General features: G+C 41.4%; 1 protein-coding gene across 2 annotated transcripts in view; it reads right to left on the bottom strand.

Moving 5' to 3' along the window:
• LOC120541627 (pro-neuregulin-4, membrane-bound isoform-like) overlaps positions 1 to 14,649 on the bottom strand; it is a 58,197-nt gene extending 43,548 nt beyond the window's left edge. Inside the window, exon 1 of one of the 2 annotated variants that reach the window (XM_039773430.1) lies at positions 14,421 to 14,649. The gene's annotated coding sequence lies outside the window, so the exon portion shown is untranslated. The remainder of the gene's footprint in view (positions 1 to 14,420) is intronic. The other variant, XM_039773431.1, reaches the window with a different exon arrangement.
• Between the last annotated feature and the right edge of the window lie 382 nt (positions 14,650 to 15,031).

Raw genomic sequence — 15,031 nt, 5'->3', positions numbered from 1 at the left:
CTGCCTTCGTAGAGCATCAGCATGCATGTTAGTCTAATGTTCTCAATACTGCAGATCAAAACTGTAAGTGGCGAGTATGTAAGTGATGGGGCTCTTGTCTGTCCTTATTGTATGTTGAGCACCATACAAGTACTCGTGTAGCTTGTCCATGAGCCTCCCTTGTAATGCACTCTGAACTAAACTGGATGGCACACGACTACAGCTGAACCTCAGAACAAGAACATCTGCAGACTCAAACAATTCAGAACACAAACAGGTTGTTCTTTTTTTTTTGCTCCCAACCTCAAACAAAAGCCCAGAACATGGACATCCTGCTTTTGTTGTAAAGAAGTGCTCAAACTGTGCTCTCTGTGAACGTGTTAGTTTTTTGCTTTTTTGGGGGGTTTTCCTGATAAAAGTAATTACCAAAGCCCCTAAGAAAGTTATCAGTGAGAGAAGCAAAGCAAAGCAATGAGGAAAAGTGTACGTGCTACAATTGAGCTAAAAAAGGAAATAATAATGAAACATGAAAGTGGTTCACATCTGTCGACTCTTGCAGAAGAGTATGGGATGGCCAAGTCGACGATAACCACATTTTTTTAAAAACAAAGACGCAATCAAATGTTCAGTTAAATTGTCATTTCTATATTTTTATATGTTTACCTCTTCTGTGCATCGATTTCAATCGTTTTAAAATGATTTTTATCATTAGTTATGTACATATATACAGTAGGTATAAATAAGCAATCGTTTGGGTGTCTGGAACGGATAAATCCTATTTAGACGATACCTTATAGGGAAATTCGATTTGAAACTCAACCAAATAAAAACTCGACCAGCTTTCTGGAAACGGATCAAGTTCATGTTCCGCGGTACCACTGTATATGCCATGCCTCCCTAGAGTGGCAGCAAACACTAATTCCCTATTAACTATAGTATAATGACACAGTTAAATCTATAATGGCCCTATAAATGATGATTCAAAAAAGTAAATACAAAAAGAAATGCATTTAAAATGATGAAAACCACTAAAACAATAATACAAGTACTAATCCCCATTGTGCTATTCTCAATAATCATACCTAATGCAAAATAAACAAATCACGCACACTAGTATGGCAAAAATTAACTGTTCCGAACTGGGTTTAGTTCCTAAAATGTCCAGGAAGAAAAATAAAATGTTAAAATTTACTAGATGGATGAAACAAGAGCTCTCCTAAAGCAGTCAACACAAATAACCAGTTCAGTCTTCAGCTTTACCAGGTCTTCTCCCAGATGCTTTGGGTTCACCTGGCAGGTCTTGCCAGGGTTGGTTGCACGACCATGTCACTAGACTCATACTCTTTGCTCTACACACTTCCTCAATGTGCCCTTTTCCCATCCTACATCCCTTATAACAAAGTCCTTGAATGTCACAGATCCAATAAAAGAGAACTGCAAAGTTACAGAAAAGTGAAAAAGGCACAGGCACACACGACTGTTTCAGACTTGAGAGCTAAGAACTCCAACTGTTGTGCAGGAAAGTGTTGCTTTGATGTCTGCAGCTCCTGACTGGCACACAGCACAGGACTTAGCCCCTCAGGATCTTCTTGACACAGTACTGCCCCAACCTTTTGCATTTGGTACAGTGACAGATGGTTTGTGGGGCACAGTTTTTTGGGGTACAAACTGAAGCAGCACTTCATATTCAGGAGAACAGACAAGAAAAACAAAACTGGAATGTATCTTAACACATGGGCACGCTGGGCAGTTAAGGCTACCAATTGAGTATCATTCATATGTTGTAATTTTTGTGTTTTTCAAGGCTCATGATATATTGTTCAAACGTTTGTGTTGATTAATCTTTGCTGTACAGCATGATTTTTATTATTTAAACAATGGTTTTATTGTTCGTAAATTAAAATGAATATAACCCAAATCTGACTTAAAATAACATGTTTAAGACTTTGAAATTCTGAAACATTGGACAAGTGCCATTAGCGATACTGAAATTATACTTTTTTGGTTTACTTATTATACTCGTGGTAAAATAAACACCTTCTTGTTTTTTTTAAAGTACTGTAAGTACATAAAAATTATTTATAAAGTGTCTATCACAGACAAAAGTCACGAATCACTAAACAATAGAAGAGAATAAAATAAAATATTAAAACAAAATACAGAGGAACGATAATATAAAAAACACCCGCAGATAACAGGGCTACCCAAATGCCAGTCCGAGCAGATGTGACTTTTACTTTCTCGTATACAAAGTATAGGAAAAGTATTGTAATCATACAAAAATTTGATTTCAAGATTTTGATGAAATCTTGACGTTTTAGATCTCCCTGAGTCCAAAAATACCATTTTTGGAATAATGTCTGTGTGTGTGTAAAAATGATAACTTGAGTACGTTTTCTCTTACAGTAGGTCAACCAAATTTTGCATGCAAGTATTAGTTACAAAACATTGATTTCTATAAACTTTTGAGCTATTTCCACTAACCGGAATGGTACTTTTTTATTCAGCTGCAGAGTCCGATTTATTCAACTTTACTTTGATAATAATTGTTCAATATATTATTAATTTGATTTGAGTTGTTGTTGATGGTATAAAAATATAATAATTGTCTTGCGGTTTACTCCTCAAATATCCATCCCCATATCTTAGTATACGAGAAAGTCTAGGGGAGATCACTCCCGATTATTTTTAAATAAGTTAGAAAATGTATGCTTGGCACTGAGTGTTCTGGGGAGTCCAAAAGCTCATTCTTCACAGCTTTTGAAATTCCCTTAAATGCAGTGGCTGGCATTCTCAATGTGCTCTTTCAACACTCCACCAAGGGAGGCAGCAAAATCCAGCAACCCGTGGAAAATGCTGGGCTTATCCGAGCTCTCGCTCTCATCATGGCCACACAAAGCCAATTGAGATGCTCTACAACATTTTGCACAGTTTATTATTCTGGACAAGACGTGTCTATTTTTGGTCACCACTTTTACTTTCTAATTCCATTCCTGCAGAATTCATCTAGCTGCAATAATAAGCCTGCCAAACAAATTTGTCTAAATTTAGTCTAGGTGACTGTGGCTACTTTAATGCCGCTTGCATTTTTCAGAAATATGTTTTAGGTGTCATACCCATGTCGTTGTCCATAATGCTTCAGTAAAAACACTTCGAAACAGCAAACAGGTAAAGCAAAACAAAAACAGCGTTACTCACACCAAATTCAGTTAGCCAATTCTGTTTGTCATAACAAGAGCAGGAAATATCCGTGTGTAAGCCTATCCTCGATCACAATTTATGAAGAAGTGTTTCATTGAAAAAAAAAAAAATCTTTAATTTCTCAAGTTCCATTTAAAAGTTACCATCTCCAAAAATCGTGCTTGCGCATCTGTGATTATGCTAATGGTGGGGGTGAAGTGTGAACCATTGATGTGAACATTACATAGTGTGTCAACGATTGTCCAATCACATTAGATTAAAAAAAAAAAAAACAATACCAATTTGCTGCCAATAAATGTGGGAGTGTCCGGGGTGAAGAGAGCTGTGTCTCTGGAAAAATCTGAAAGCAACCAATTAAAGAGCAGCCTGCTTACTAAAAGGTCAAGGCCTTACACAGACACTCATTTGGCTGGTGCCCTTCACTCAGGAAATATACAGTAGGTATTGTTACAAAAATAAAACAAATACAAGTCGGGACCAATTTATATTGGATGTTGACATGGGCTGACACCAGGCATGTTGTGCAAATAAGGAAATTTATTTAATGACTATTTTGCATTACCTAATTAATTTAAGTGGAGTTTTTAAAATATTTGGATGTCATCGCCACAGCACCCTGCATTATAAACTGCCACTACTCTGATGCCCAGGAGGACCGGAGGAGGGCTTACGCATCCCCCAGACCACATAGGGGCAAACACCCTGGTGGCTTTGGGGACCACGGGAATGGAGCTTGAAAGCTCAACCCTATAGGGGCTCGTGGTCTCTGCCAGGGGGTGCCCCAATGCCTGAGGAGCTCTGGCCCTCAGAATTTCTGCCACACCTGGAAGTGCTGGGGGGATGAAGACCAGGGACTCCCGGAGTGCTTCCGGGTGCACAGCAGGCACTTCCGCCACACTGGGGAGTGCTGGCGGAAGCTAATCGGGAGGCACCTGGAGCACATCCGGGTGGGGATAAAAGGGGCCGTCTTCCTCCATTCGGGGGCTGGAGTCAGGAGCGGAGCAGACAAAGTCTTGGAGGAGATGAGTGGAGGCAGCCTGAAGAGTGAAAGAGGCATTGTGAAAGGCCTGTACTTTGGGGAAGTTTTGGGGTTGTGTGCACCTTTGTAAACAGTAAATATGCAGATTAAACGTGTGTTGGGTGAACTGTTAGTGTCCACCTGTCTGTGTCCGGGCCATCTACCACAACAGAATAAAAGACTTTAAGGGGTCTGCCACAGATACCACTGGGGCATGAGTTAAGCAGCTGGCAGCAGTGAAACACAATGATATTCAGTGGGCCACTGTGGTCTGTGTATTTTACAAGATTTGAACTCATATAAATATTCTTTAATATAAAATACTTTTTTTTTCTACATCTTATTAAAATTAAGTTACATTTCCTTTTTTATTATGCATTCTTGCTCTGTGTATTCATTTTTGTGCTATGAGGAAGAATTTACTGGGCTTTGTCAGGGGAAACCCTGAAAGTTTTTTCTTTCCAAAGATTTCTAACATGGGAGATGTGAGGACTGAAGCTCCTAGTTAAATACGGGCTTATTTATTGTACCAAGAATGATATTATCTTAAAGTTACTGTAGTGGAATGCATATCTAGCATGTAAGTTGATAAATATTTTGTATGTCTTTATTTGTAAGCTAGTCAAATCAAGTGTCATATTAGGTAGTGTTTCAGGAGGCACGTTTTACTTTATTGAAAAGAACAGCGGTGCTTTGATGTTTACCTAACCAAACACCAATGCATAGACGAGTCTTTAGGACTGACTCAGGATATGAAATTTAGGGCAGGATGACCGCCGTGACCCTGTATTCGGATTCAGGGGGTTAGAAAATGGATGGATGGATGATGGAGCATATATTAAACTGGTTTGACAAGGGTAAATATGTCTGGACTTATGGGAATCTATAAGCCATTGTCTGCAAGAAGGCCATAAACAGACTACAGCTAAACAAAGCAATTTGAGGATGAGTGGTGCCTGAGCGCTTATAGAAGTAAATGGACCAGAAGGGAACTGGACGACTAAATCTACTGGTTTCAAGAATGGCTAATTATGACTGGTTTTGAATTAGTGGCCATTCTGTGCCATATTGCGCCATTGTTTTGTGATTTCTGATAAGAATGGTAAAAAGCTGGTCACCTTGCCTTCAGCATATGGCCATGAAGAGATGACCACCCCTTTTCTTGCATTTTCTAGATGATGAAGACAGCTCAGCAGCCATATCAAGATGGGCCTGTTTCAGTGCTCCATTTAAAGGTCATGTGGTAGCACAGACCAAGATAGCATGAAGATAAGCCAAAAGTCACCTATGGATGCAAGGTACACAGCTATTTAGACTATAATGGTATGGCTTGCCAACATTCACATTGCACTTTGTTTCATATTATTTTTGAGCATATTATCAATAATAGATAATTAAATATGTAACTTAACTCCTGCCCGATCCTTTACTCTGTCTAATTGCCTGAGGTTAAAGATGTAGAAGGGAAGGGAGGAGGCAGTGCTAAAGTACCTGACCATCACAGTGGTAAGGGTATGGGATTTAAGATGTTCTACACAATACAATAATACAATATAATACAACTTATTTTTTACAGCTCTCTTTACTGAGTGCAGACGCAGAGCGCTGTGAACATTTCTCAGTAAATATACAAATACAGGTTGTCATGGATGGCCAGGGTCCTTGCTCTGGGATGACCAAGCCTGGTCGGGACAGTACCTTCGGCAGAACACTAGATGGCAGCAGTACTGGGTTGTAGCAGTGCCTACGAGTCCCGCAGGGCTTCATGGGAGTTGAAGTTTGGTGTAGCCCTGTTGGGATCCATGGGTGCCACCATGGGGGATCTGCAGCTGCTCCTGAGCCCTGGAAAGCAGCTCTTCCACCACACCCAGATTTCAGAAGTGCTGCCAGAAATAGGTCATCAAATACCTGAAGCACTTCCGGGTTTGGCGATAAAAGAAGCCAGCAGCCACCACTCCGGGAGCCAGAGTCGGGAGGAGGGGAGGAGAGAACGAAGAAGAAAAAAGGAAAACAATTGTTTCATCATTGTGCTTGTGTTTGGGACTGTGTTGCTCTGCTTTTGGGAGACGGAGACAGGGAAGACGTTTACCACAAAGGAAAAAATAAAATAAAAGCTCTGTGTGCTTTGAACTTGTGTCCTATGCCTGTGTGTGTCAGGGCTGGCCTTTACAAGGTTATACTAATTACTAAATACAGAACTAGTACACATGCACAAATAACAAGGTGAAACATAAATGTTCATTCATTAATCAATAAGCTATGGCCAGTTGACAATGGTGGCGATTAAAATCATACAAGAGAAAGTCAAAAATATAGTCATAGTCCTGGAGACCTCTATCCGCTCTTGGGCTTTCTATAGTGAAGTCTGTGCTGACCATCCAATAAAGAGTATTAAAGGGAAAAATAGGCTCACTATGGGACCAACAGTTATAAAATGTCTTACCACACCCTGGCATCTGAGAACCCCATTACCACTGAACCCCAGAAATGTTGGAGCACCACAACCACTGCCCTGCTAAACCCTGGAAATTTTAAATTGTGGTTCTCCATAATCTCCCCTTCTCCAAACATATGTGCATTATCTGAGGGCACCAAGAGTACCTCAGCTAGCAAAGACAGCTTCCTGACCACTACAGTAACACTCCTGTGCACGCCATAGTTAGCCTCAAATGTTAAATCAAAACAATTCCCGAAAAAAAGTCTTATGATTTTCAAATCTACTGTGATTGCCTCTGACTTCTCAGGATCTGGGGCAATCATTTGAGCAGATACAGTTGCTCAACAAAATGCTCAACTAAGCTACAGACATGAAAGCAGGCCGGTGAGACTCTACTGACCCCTCACCTCACACCTGTTTGTCAAGAGTGACACTAAAAACTCAAGACAACATATCACCAGAGCTCCATGAGGGCAGGGCACCCTCAGATATTTCACAGTTAAAATCCTGTCTGACACATTTTTAAGGCTCTTTCAGCTCATCTCTGCCAGTGCTGCTGACAAACTTAGAGAGCACTGTATTTACATGTTTGTGACTGCCTTGATGTACAGTATATTATCTTCATAACAATAATCTTCTTCCCTTATATAGTTCCTTATATAGTTTGAGGCATTTACTTAAGTTATAATAGACTTCAGCATGTTCATGTTCTCAAGCCTTACTCCCCCATGACTTTACTGCTCATGTTTTGCATTTTTGAAGTCAAAGATATTTGGTTCATTTGTCCCTGAGGCTGGCATTGTGGATTAAAGCTTTGTTAATGGACATGAGGTAAGTAGTACATCAGATAGGCTGGTTTGTGTTTTCCATTAAATAACATGCAGTTATATACAGTATTTTAATACTTTATTGGTTATCATGGCACTAGAGATTGGCAAAGTAGCACATGTTGGTCAAAAATACAAATAAGAATTTCGCTGTACTCAATACAAGTGATGATACTGCTAAACAATCATTATATTTTCAATGAACAACTTTCTATAAAGTATTATGCATATGGTATTATGTATCTATATCTATATGTATTATACTATGTACACTACATATATACAGTATATATGTTACTTCGGGTTTGGTAATAAAAAACTTGCACCCTTTACAACCTTTGCCTACAACATGGTCTTCAGCCCACCTCCACTCACTGGATTTTGTGTCCTTGCTGATCAACTGAGGAGAGAGCTAGGAAAACTGTACATAAACAAGGATTCAGGGCTGGATGGAATTAGGCCCAGGGTGCTGTAAACATGTGCTGGCCACCTCTGTGGGGTCCTTCAGCACCTGTGGTTTGCCAGTTGTGGAAAACATGTTGTGTGGTCGTAGTGCCAAAGAAAGGGCATTCCAGTGATCCCAAGGTCTTCAGTGCAGTTGCTCTTATGTCATAAATCATGAAGACCTTTGAGAGACTGGTCCTAAAACAGCTACACCTCCTGATTTCAGAACATCTGGATCCTCTGTAGTTTGAGTGTCAGAAACATATAGGTGAGGAGGATACTCTCATCTACAAGCTCCACATGTCTACTCCCACTTGAAAAAAGCTGACACCACAGTTAGGATAATGTTCTTTGAGTTTGTCCATTGCCTTTAAACCATTCTGCCTCACTGACTGAGGAAAAAGCTCAAGACTTTGCATCTTGATGTCACCACAATCTCCTGGATCATGGACTACCTGACCAACAGACAGCAGTTTGTGAGGCCGAAAGACTGTCTGTCTCAGGGGGTTGTGCTGTCTCCCTTTCTTTTCACCCTCTACACAACAGACTTCCAGCATAATACCAACTCTTGCCATCTACAGAAATTCTCAGATGACTCTTCCATCATAGGCTGCATTAATAATAATGGAGATGAGTCAGAGCACAGGAAGGTTGTGGAGGACTTCATCTTGTGGTCCAGGAAGAATAACCTGCAACTCAACATCAGCAAGACAGAAGAGCTGGTGGTGGATATCAGGCACGTCAAGGAAGCTCTGAGACCTGTCACTATTCAGAAGGAGAACGTGGAACTGGTGCAGAGCTACAAGTACCTGGGGTTCACATATACAGCCAAATGGACTGCTCTGACAACACAGGGGTGCTGTACAAGAAGGGCCAGAGCCGGCTGGACCTTCTAAAGTGACTCAGGTCCTTTGATGTATAGAGAAAACTGCTGGAAATGTTCTACCAGTCCACAGTAGCCAGTGTGGTGTTTGACACTGTGGTCCTCTGGAGAAGCAACCTGAGCTCAAAAGAAGCACAATGCCTGAGCAAACCTATCAGGAAAGCCTGATCCATCATAAGGTGAACCTTGGACACACTGGAAGCTATTATAGAAAAGAGGATGGTGGCAAAATTGGATGCCATCATGAAAAATCCCCTCTATTCCCTCCTGGAGGCGCTCTTAGAGCACTTTTATTCACAGACTCATTCCAAAATGGTGTGCTAAGAAGCACCTCTGGGGGGCTTTTGTGCCCACAGTTATCAAGCAATTCAATGTTTTCTCCTTGGGCACTAGTTAAGTTCATTTTATAATGGCATTTTAAAATAAATGACAATATGTATTTATTTATTTATCTATAAATTGAATGATTGATACATTGGTTGTATTGTTTGTCCTGTGAGTCTGTATCCTTGTTTTTATGTTTCTGCTGCTGTATGTATCTGAATTTCTCCATGTGATTAGTAAAGTCTGTGGTGGGCTGGTGCCCTGCTCAGGGTTTGTTTCCTGCCTTGCGCCCTGTGTTGGCTGGGATTGGCTCCAGCAGACCCCCGTGACCCTGTAGTTAGGATATAGCAGGTTGGATAACGGATGGACAGATGGATCAGTAAAGTTTATCTAATCAAACTAGTTTAGTATATTGTTATGCATGTAGATCATCCTATGTGCTCTTCTGAAGTTTGAACCGCCACCCTGGGTCGAGAGGGGGTGCTGGCACTAACCTTATAGATAGATAAATAGATAGATAGTGTGGACGCTGGCCCGGACACAGACAGACAGACATGTTGTTCATCACCACACACTGTTTATTTACACTACTATGTACAATATTACCGTGCTCACAAAACCCCTGTACCTCTTGCACCGATTCACCAAAGTCCAGGGCTCACAGTCTCTGTGCCTTTCTTTCCTGGCCGCCTCCAGTCCTCTCTCCAGTTCTGTCCACTTCCACCCGGCATCCACTGCTCACTGAAGGGAGGCGGCCCCTTATATATGATTCCCGTACGAGCACCAGGTGTTCCTGGCATTCTTCCCTTGGCCACGCGCCAGCGTGGCGGAAGTGCCGGCTGTCCTCCCGGCAGCTCTCCGGGTGTCCTCTAAAGTCTTCCCCCTCTCGGGATATCCAGGCACCGGGGCGCCGCCTGGCGGTGGCCACGGGTCCCTAAAGGGCTGGGCTTCCAAGCCCTTAACCCGAGGCCCCCAACATAACCAGGACGGACGCCCCCTCTCGGTCTGGAGGAGGCACAAGCCCTCCTCCGATCCTCCTGGGCATCCTGGCCGGGGACCACAATAGATAGATAGATAGATAGATAGATAGATAGATAGATAGATAGATAGATAGATAGATAGATAGATACTGTACTTTATTAATTCCAATGGGAAATTCACATACTCCAACAGCAGCATACTTATGCTCTGTTTCATCCTCCACAGTTCCAAAAAGACACCCTGTGAGGGCAACTGACTCTGCCCCTTCCAGTTTCCTCTCTACATAGCCCACAGTTCCCAGAAGGAGGCGGCACTCATTACAAGTATGCACTGCAGGACGAAGCTCCTTCCTGCAATGATTTACGAGGCTTGAGAATCGAGAGAAATGTCCCTCAGTAGGATGCCAGTTTTGTTTGTTTGTATAGCATCATCAAAAGCATATTTTTGTTGTACTCACATTTATTAAAAGGAATGACAAGGGGTGGCAACCTAATATTTCTTCTTGTGTGAACCAGCAGTTCTTCCAACAACAAGTAGCAGAAGAGCACAGGGCCATGATATCTCTGCCAATGAGCAGGTACCTTCTAAAACACATATAGCTGCGATCTCTCTATCTCAAAAACATCAAACATTACTTTTTAACAATATCTAGAAGATAATGTCTGCTGAACAAACAGGTATCGCTAGCTAAGCGGAGGCAAGGTAAAGGCGAGAGGTACAACGACTCAAACAGAGGCTGGTGCGTGAGTGAGGATGGCCCCGCCCTGCTCCCTACTCCTGACGTCCCGCCTCCGCCTCCCCTCAGCCCACAGCCTGTCTCTCAGATTTTCGTGAATAAATCGGTGCCACAACCGAACTATAAATTATAGAAAAAACCCTGATCTAAATCCGTTAAGTAGTTCTCTTAGAAAAAGCAAACAGCCATACAGACAGACAGACAGACGTTGGATTTTATATAGAGAGAGATGTACTACTGGTCAGAATTTTTAGAACACCTCTATTTTTCTAGTTTTTCTTTAATCAGTTGAAATGCAATGAATGACCTAAAATGGTGAAAAGGTAAGCAGTAAACTGCCAGAGTTTTAAATTTAAAGTTTAGATTAGCAAAAACTGAAAGAAAAGGACATTTCAGAATAGTACTAATGAGCCTTCTTCAGGGAATAACCAATAGGTTACAACCTACAGATGTTTTACAGCAATTAAAATAAAAGAAATGAAGTCTTGCTTAAGAAGCAAATGATTTGCAGAGGTGTCTCAACCTCTGTTGATTACTTAAAACCCTCTGTCTGTCCTAAAACAGATTTGGAAGAGACTGTGTTAATACACTCTCTGAAGAACTACTTGGACAATATTACAGTGTATAAGTCGTAAATTCCATTGTAATAGTAATTAACAAATGAAATGAGACAGAGCCTTATTACCCTTACAAGTGTAGGCCTTTCATTTAGAGAAATTGTAAAAAAGTGTCAGTGAGTACAGTGGAGTCCTACACAATCCAAAGGCAACTGGAAACTGGAAGAGATCTGGGGGACCCCAAAGTCACAACCCAGTCAGAACACAAGTTTCTGAGGGTCACCAGCTTGTGTGATCACAGGCACCTCACAGCACAACAACTTCAAGCACAGCTTAACAGTGGAGGTCAATAAAAGCAAGTCTCTGTTTTAACAACGAAGATGAGACTAAGTGCTAATGGTGTGACAGGACGAGTGGCAGTAAGAAAGCCGCTCCTTAAAGGACACAATTGGGCCTTGAAATACCGGCTGTGTACTACTGCACACTTGAAGAAAGTGTTATGGACCAATGAATCAAAATTTGAAATCTTCAGTTCATCACACAGGGTGTTTGTACTCCATCAAGCTGGTGAAAGGACAGTCCCTCAGTGTGTGACACCAGCTGTCAAACATGGAGGAGGGAGTTTGATGGTCTGGGGTTCTTTTTCTGGAGGCACAGCTAGTGACTGTAGCAAGAAGGTTAATTATGTGGCAATATAATCTGTGAAATTTAATTCAAACCCTTGCAATTCAATTGAAAGAGACAGGGAGAGAGAATGCCAGAGAGATGAATAAGTGACAACTGGGGTGCAGGCAAGAGAGACGGACATGAAAATATGTGAAGGACACACAAGCAGGCTATTTTAAAAGTGCTGTTGTCTGCTAGGACATGACAGAGCCACAGTCTGCAGAAGCCTTCAATGATGAGAACAGGGGAACATGTTTTTTTGACACACAGCCCGGCTGGCAGTTTCCAATATCTGACAAGAATTCTATGAATATGTAAATATGTGAGTGTTGTGATTTTATAGCAACACAGCAGTTAATCATAAAATAGTTTTACACATTAAAACAATGAAGTGATACTGAGAACAAAAACACTGCTTAAAATCAGTTTACCTATATTGATATATTAAAAAAAAAAAAATCATTGGTTTAACCATTTATTGCATTACAGTTTTTTGACCGTAAATATACAGTTAATGTAATGTAATGTTTTGTATGTTATTTTGTATGTATGCACCTAATTAGCCATATATTCATCTAATTTCCCCAAAATGTATATCAAGTTGAGGCCTTCTTCTGTCCACTTCACTACTTGGCTTCATAATCCTTGTGTCTCTGGGTCTCTGTGTGAATGAAGAACATTGTACAATACTAGTCGTCCCCCATGGCTCAACCTACGTAATAGTTAAACAGGACCATGAGGAGGTCCTTGCCCGGCCCCTACACCAGGCGTGACGCTTCCCCCTCCCCTCGGCCCGCAGCCTCTGTCTCGGGTTAGCGTGAATATATCACTCCTGCAAGCAAACTATGATTTTTAGCACAATGAGAGAAGTCGCAAAATCAACCGGAGTTTTCAAGCAAATTACAGTATAGAAAAAAAACCTGATCTAAATCCATTAAGTGGTTCTCTTGTTCGCTAGCTAAGCAGAGGTAAGGAACGCCCCGAGGCTGGCGCCATGAGTGAGGAGGGCCCTATCCCCTCACACTGCTGTGTGTCTCTCAGATTAATGCAAATAAATCTGTACTGCAAGCGAACTATGATACTGAGCGCAATGAGAGAGGTAGCAAAATCAACCAGAATGTTCAAGAAAATTATACAAAAAAACCCAATCTAAATCCGTTAAGTAGTTCTCTGGTGAAAAGCGAACAGACATACAGACAGATTTTGGATTTTATATATATATATAGAGAGAGAGATGAGACAAATCTCCATCAGTGTCTCTGTAGCCAGGATTTGATGTATAACTGTCATTCTACCACAAAGCAGTGAAATGGTGTAAAAACGCACCAAGTGATATTTCCCACAGTGCATAGCAGAGCAGTCCAAATACAATTTTACAATAGTTTGTTGTCTTATGGCAGAAGATGGCCTAGCCTCCGGCATAATACATTTAAAATACATAATAAAAATGTATAATACATTTTTCATTACTGTATTTTTTGTGAAAAATTATAGTTAACTTCCGTGAAATGCTAGCATTTTTGACTATATATGTTCAAGTACATGGTTAAACTAGAAATTATATATCGCTCATGTACAGCACGGGTTTATAGTTAGTTTTTCAAGTTCAGATGATGCTGCCATGTGGTTTAAAGAACAAGGTTTAAGCCATCAAACTACACCGTCCGCAAATTACATTAATAATCTTTTCCTAGCGGTATTATTGGAAGTACTTTATAGCGCCTTACCCAAAGTCATATTTTTTAAAATAGTAATCGTCTTATATTACGTCTTTCTTACGTTTCCCAACACAAAATACACAAAAAATAAGTTACAAGCAGCAAACTTGCAAGCAAAGAAATAAGACAATTAAAAACACACACACACACATCGACCTGCTTTTTCCACGAACAAATTACATTTCTGCAGGCACCAGTGACGGCTAACCTTTTATTCTGGTTTAAAAGCGGGCCTCGCATCTTGCCGAGATGCTTTAGAAGAAGAGCTAAGGGGCACAGCATAGTGTGCTCCTTTTACTCACTCGCTCACTTCCTCAGTCCTTACGTGTTTTGTTCACATAGTGTCTGTCGTCAGTTCGAAATATCCTCCTTCGGTTTTTCTTGAATGGACGGACTTCATAAACCCTTCGCGATCGTTGTCCTTTAGCAGGTTTGTGTACAGTACACGATGTTGCCAAGGACGCTCGGCTGTTGGGGAAGGGGCGGGGGTCTCTAATTTTTCCAAACCTACACTTCTTGACTTTTAGGATTATCTAAGAAGAAATGTCTTTGGTGAGCGGTGACAAATAATTTCTCCCAAAATGAAGGAGTTTTTAGCCTAGATAAGTATGATCGTTAACGGCAAAAGAGAGAAGGGATGACAACGTACTTACTGAAGATGTTCGCTCCCAGTTGTCCCGATGAAAGCGTCTGAGCGAGGACTGCACCTGCACTAGAGAAGCGTGTGTAAGACGCTCCGTAATACGCTCCCCACTCCGCCTCCGCTTTACCACCTCTGCGCTGCGCCCTGCACACGTCGGCCTGGGGATCGGCTCGGCTGCTTCTACTTAATTCGTCGATCCATTACACCTAAGAGCACATGACCTTTACCTGTCCCGTAGGCTGATTGTCACATTTTCCCCAGGTTTTTTTTAAACTGCCTGCGGTTTCTGTGAGGTGTGCACGCGTGTGTGTGGGAAGATGCAAATATGAAAAGAATGAAAAAGGAAGCGAGACATCTGATCACATACCAGAGTTTATGAATGCTTTGTGAAAGTCGGAACGACAAGAAACTAACAACAGCTGTGTGAGGGAGCCCGCGTGCTTCTGTTAAATTTATTGCATAACAAGGAAAAAGAGGTTTGCTTAGGATTTAAGGTGCATGGGACTCTGAGTCTGCTAACACTGCGCACCATATTGGGCAAAGCACACACCAGGGACGGGATTTAAGGAGCATGGGCTCTAGAGGCTTAAGCTCCTGATTTATTCAGTCAAGCCATG

The sequence above is a fragment of the Polypterus senegalus genome, chromosome 12 (assembly GCF_016835505.1).
Source record: "Polypterus senegalus isolate Bchr_013 chromosome 12, ASM1683550v1, whole genome shotgun sequence".
Taxonomy (NCBI): domain Eukaryota; kingdom Metazoa; phylum Chordata; class Cladistia; order Polypteriformes; family Polypteridae; genus Polypterus; species Polypterus senegalus.
Note: the sequence above shows the minus strand (reverse complement) of the source record. Positions and strands in the feature narration are given on the sequence as shown.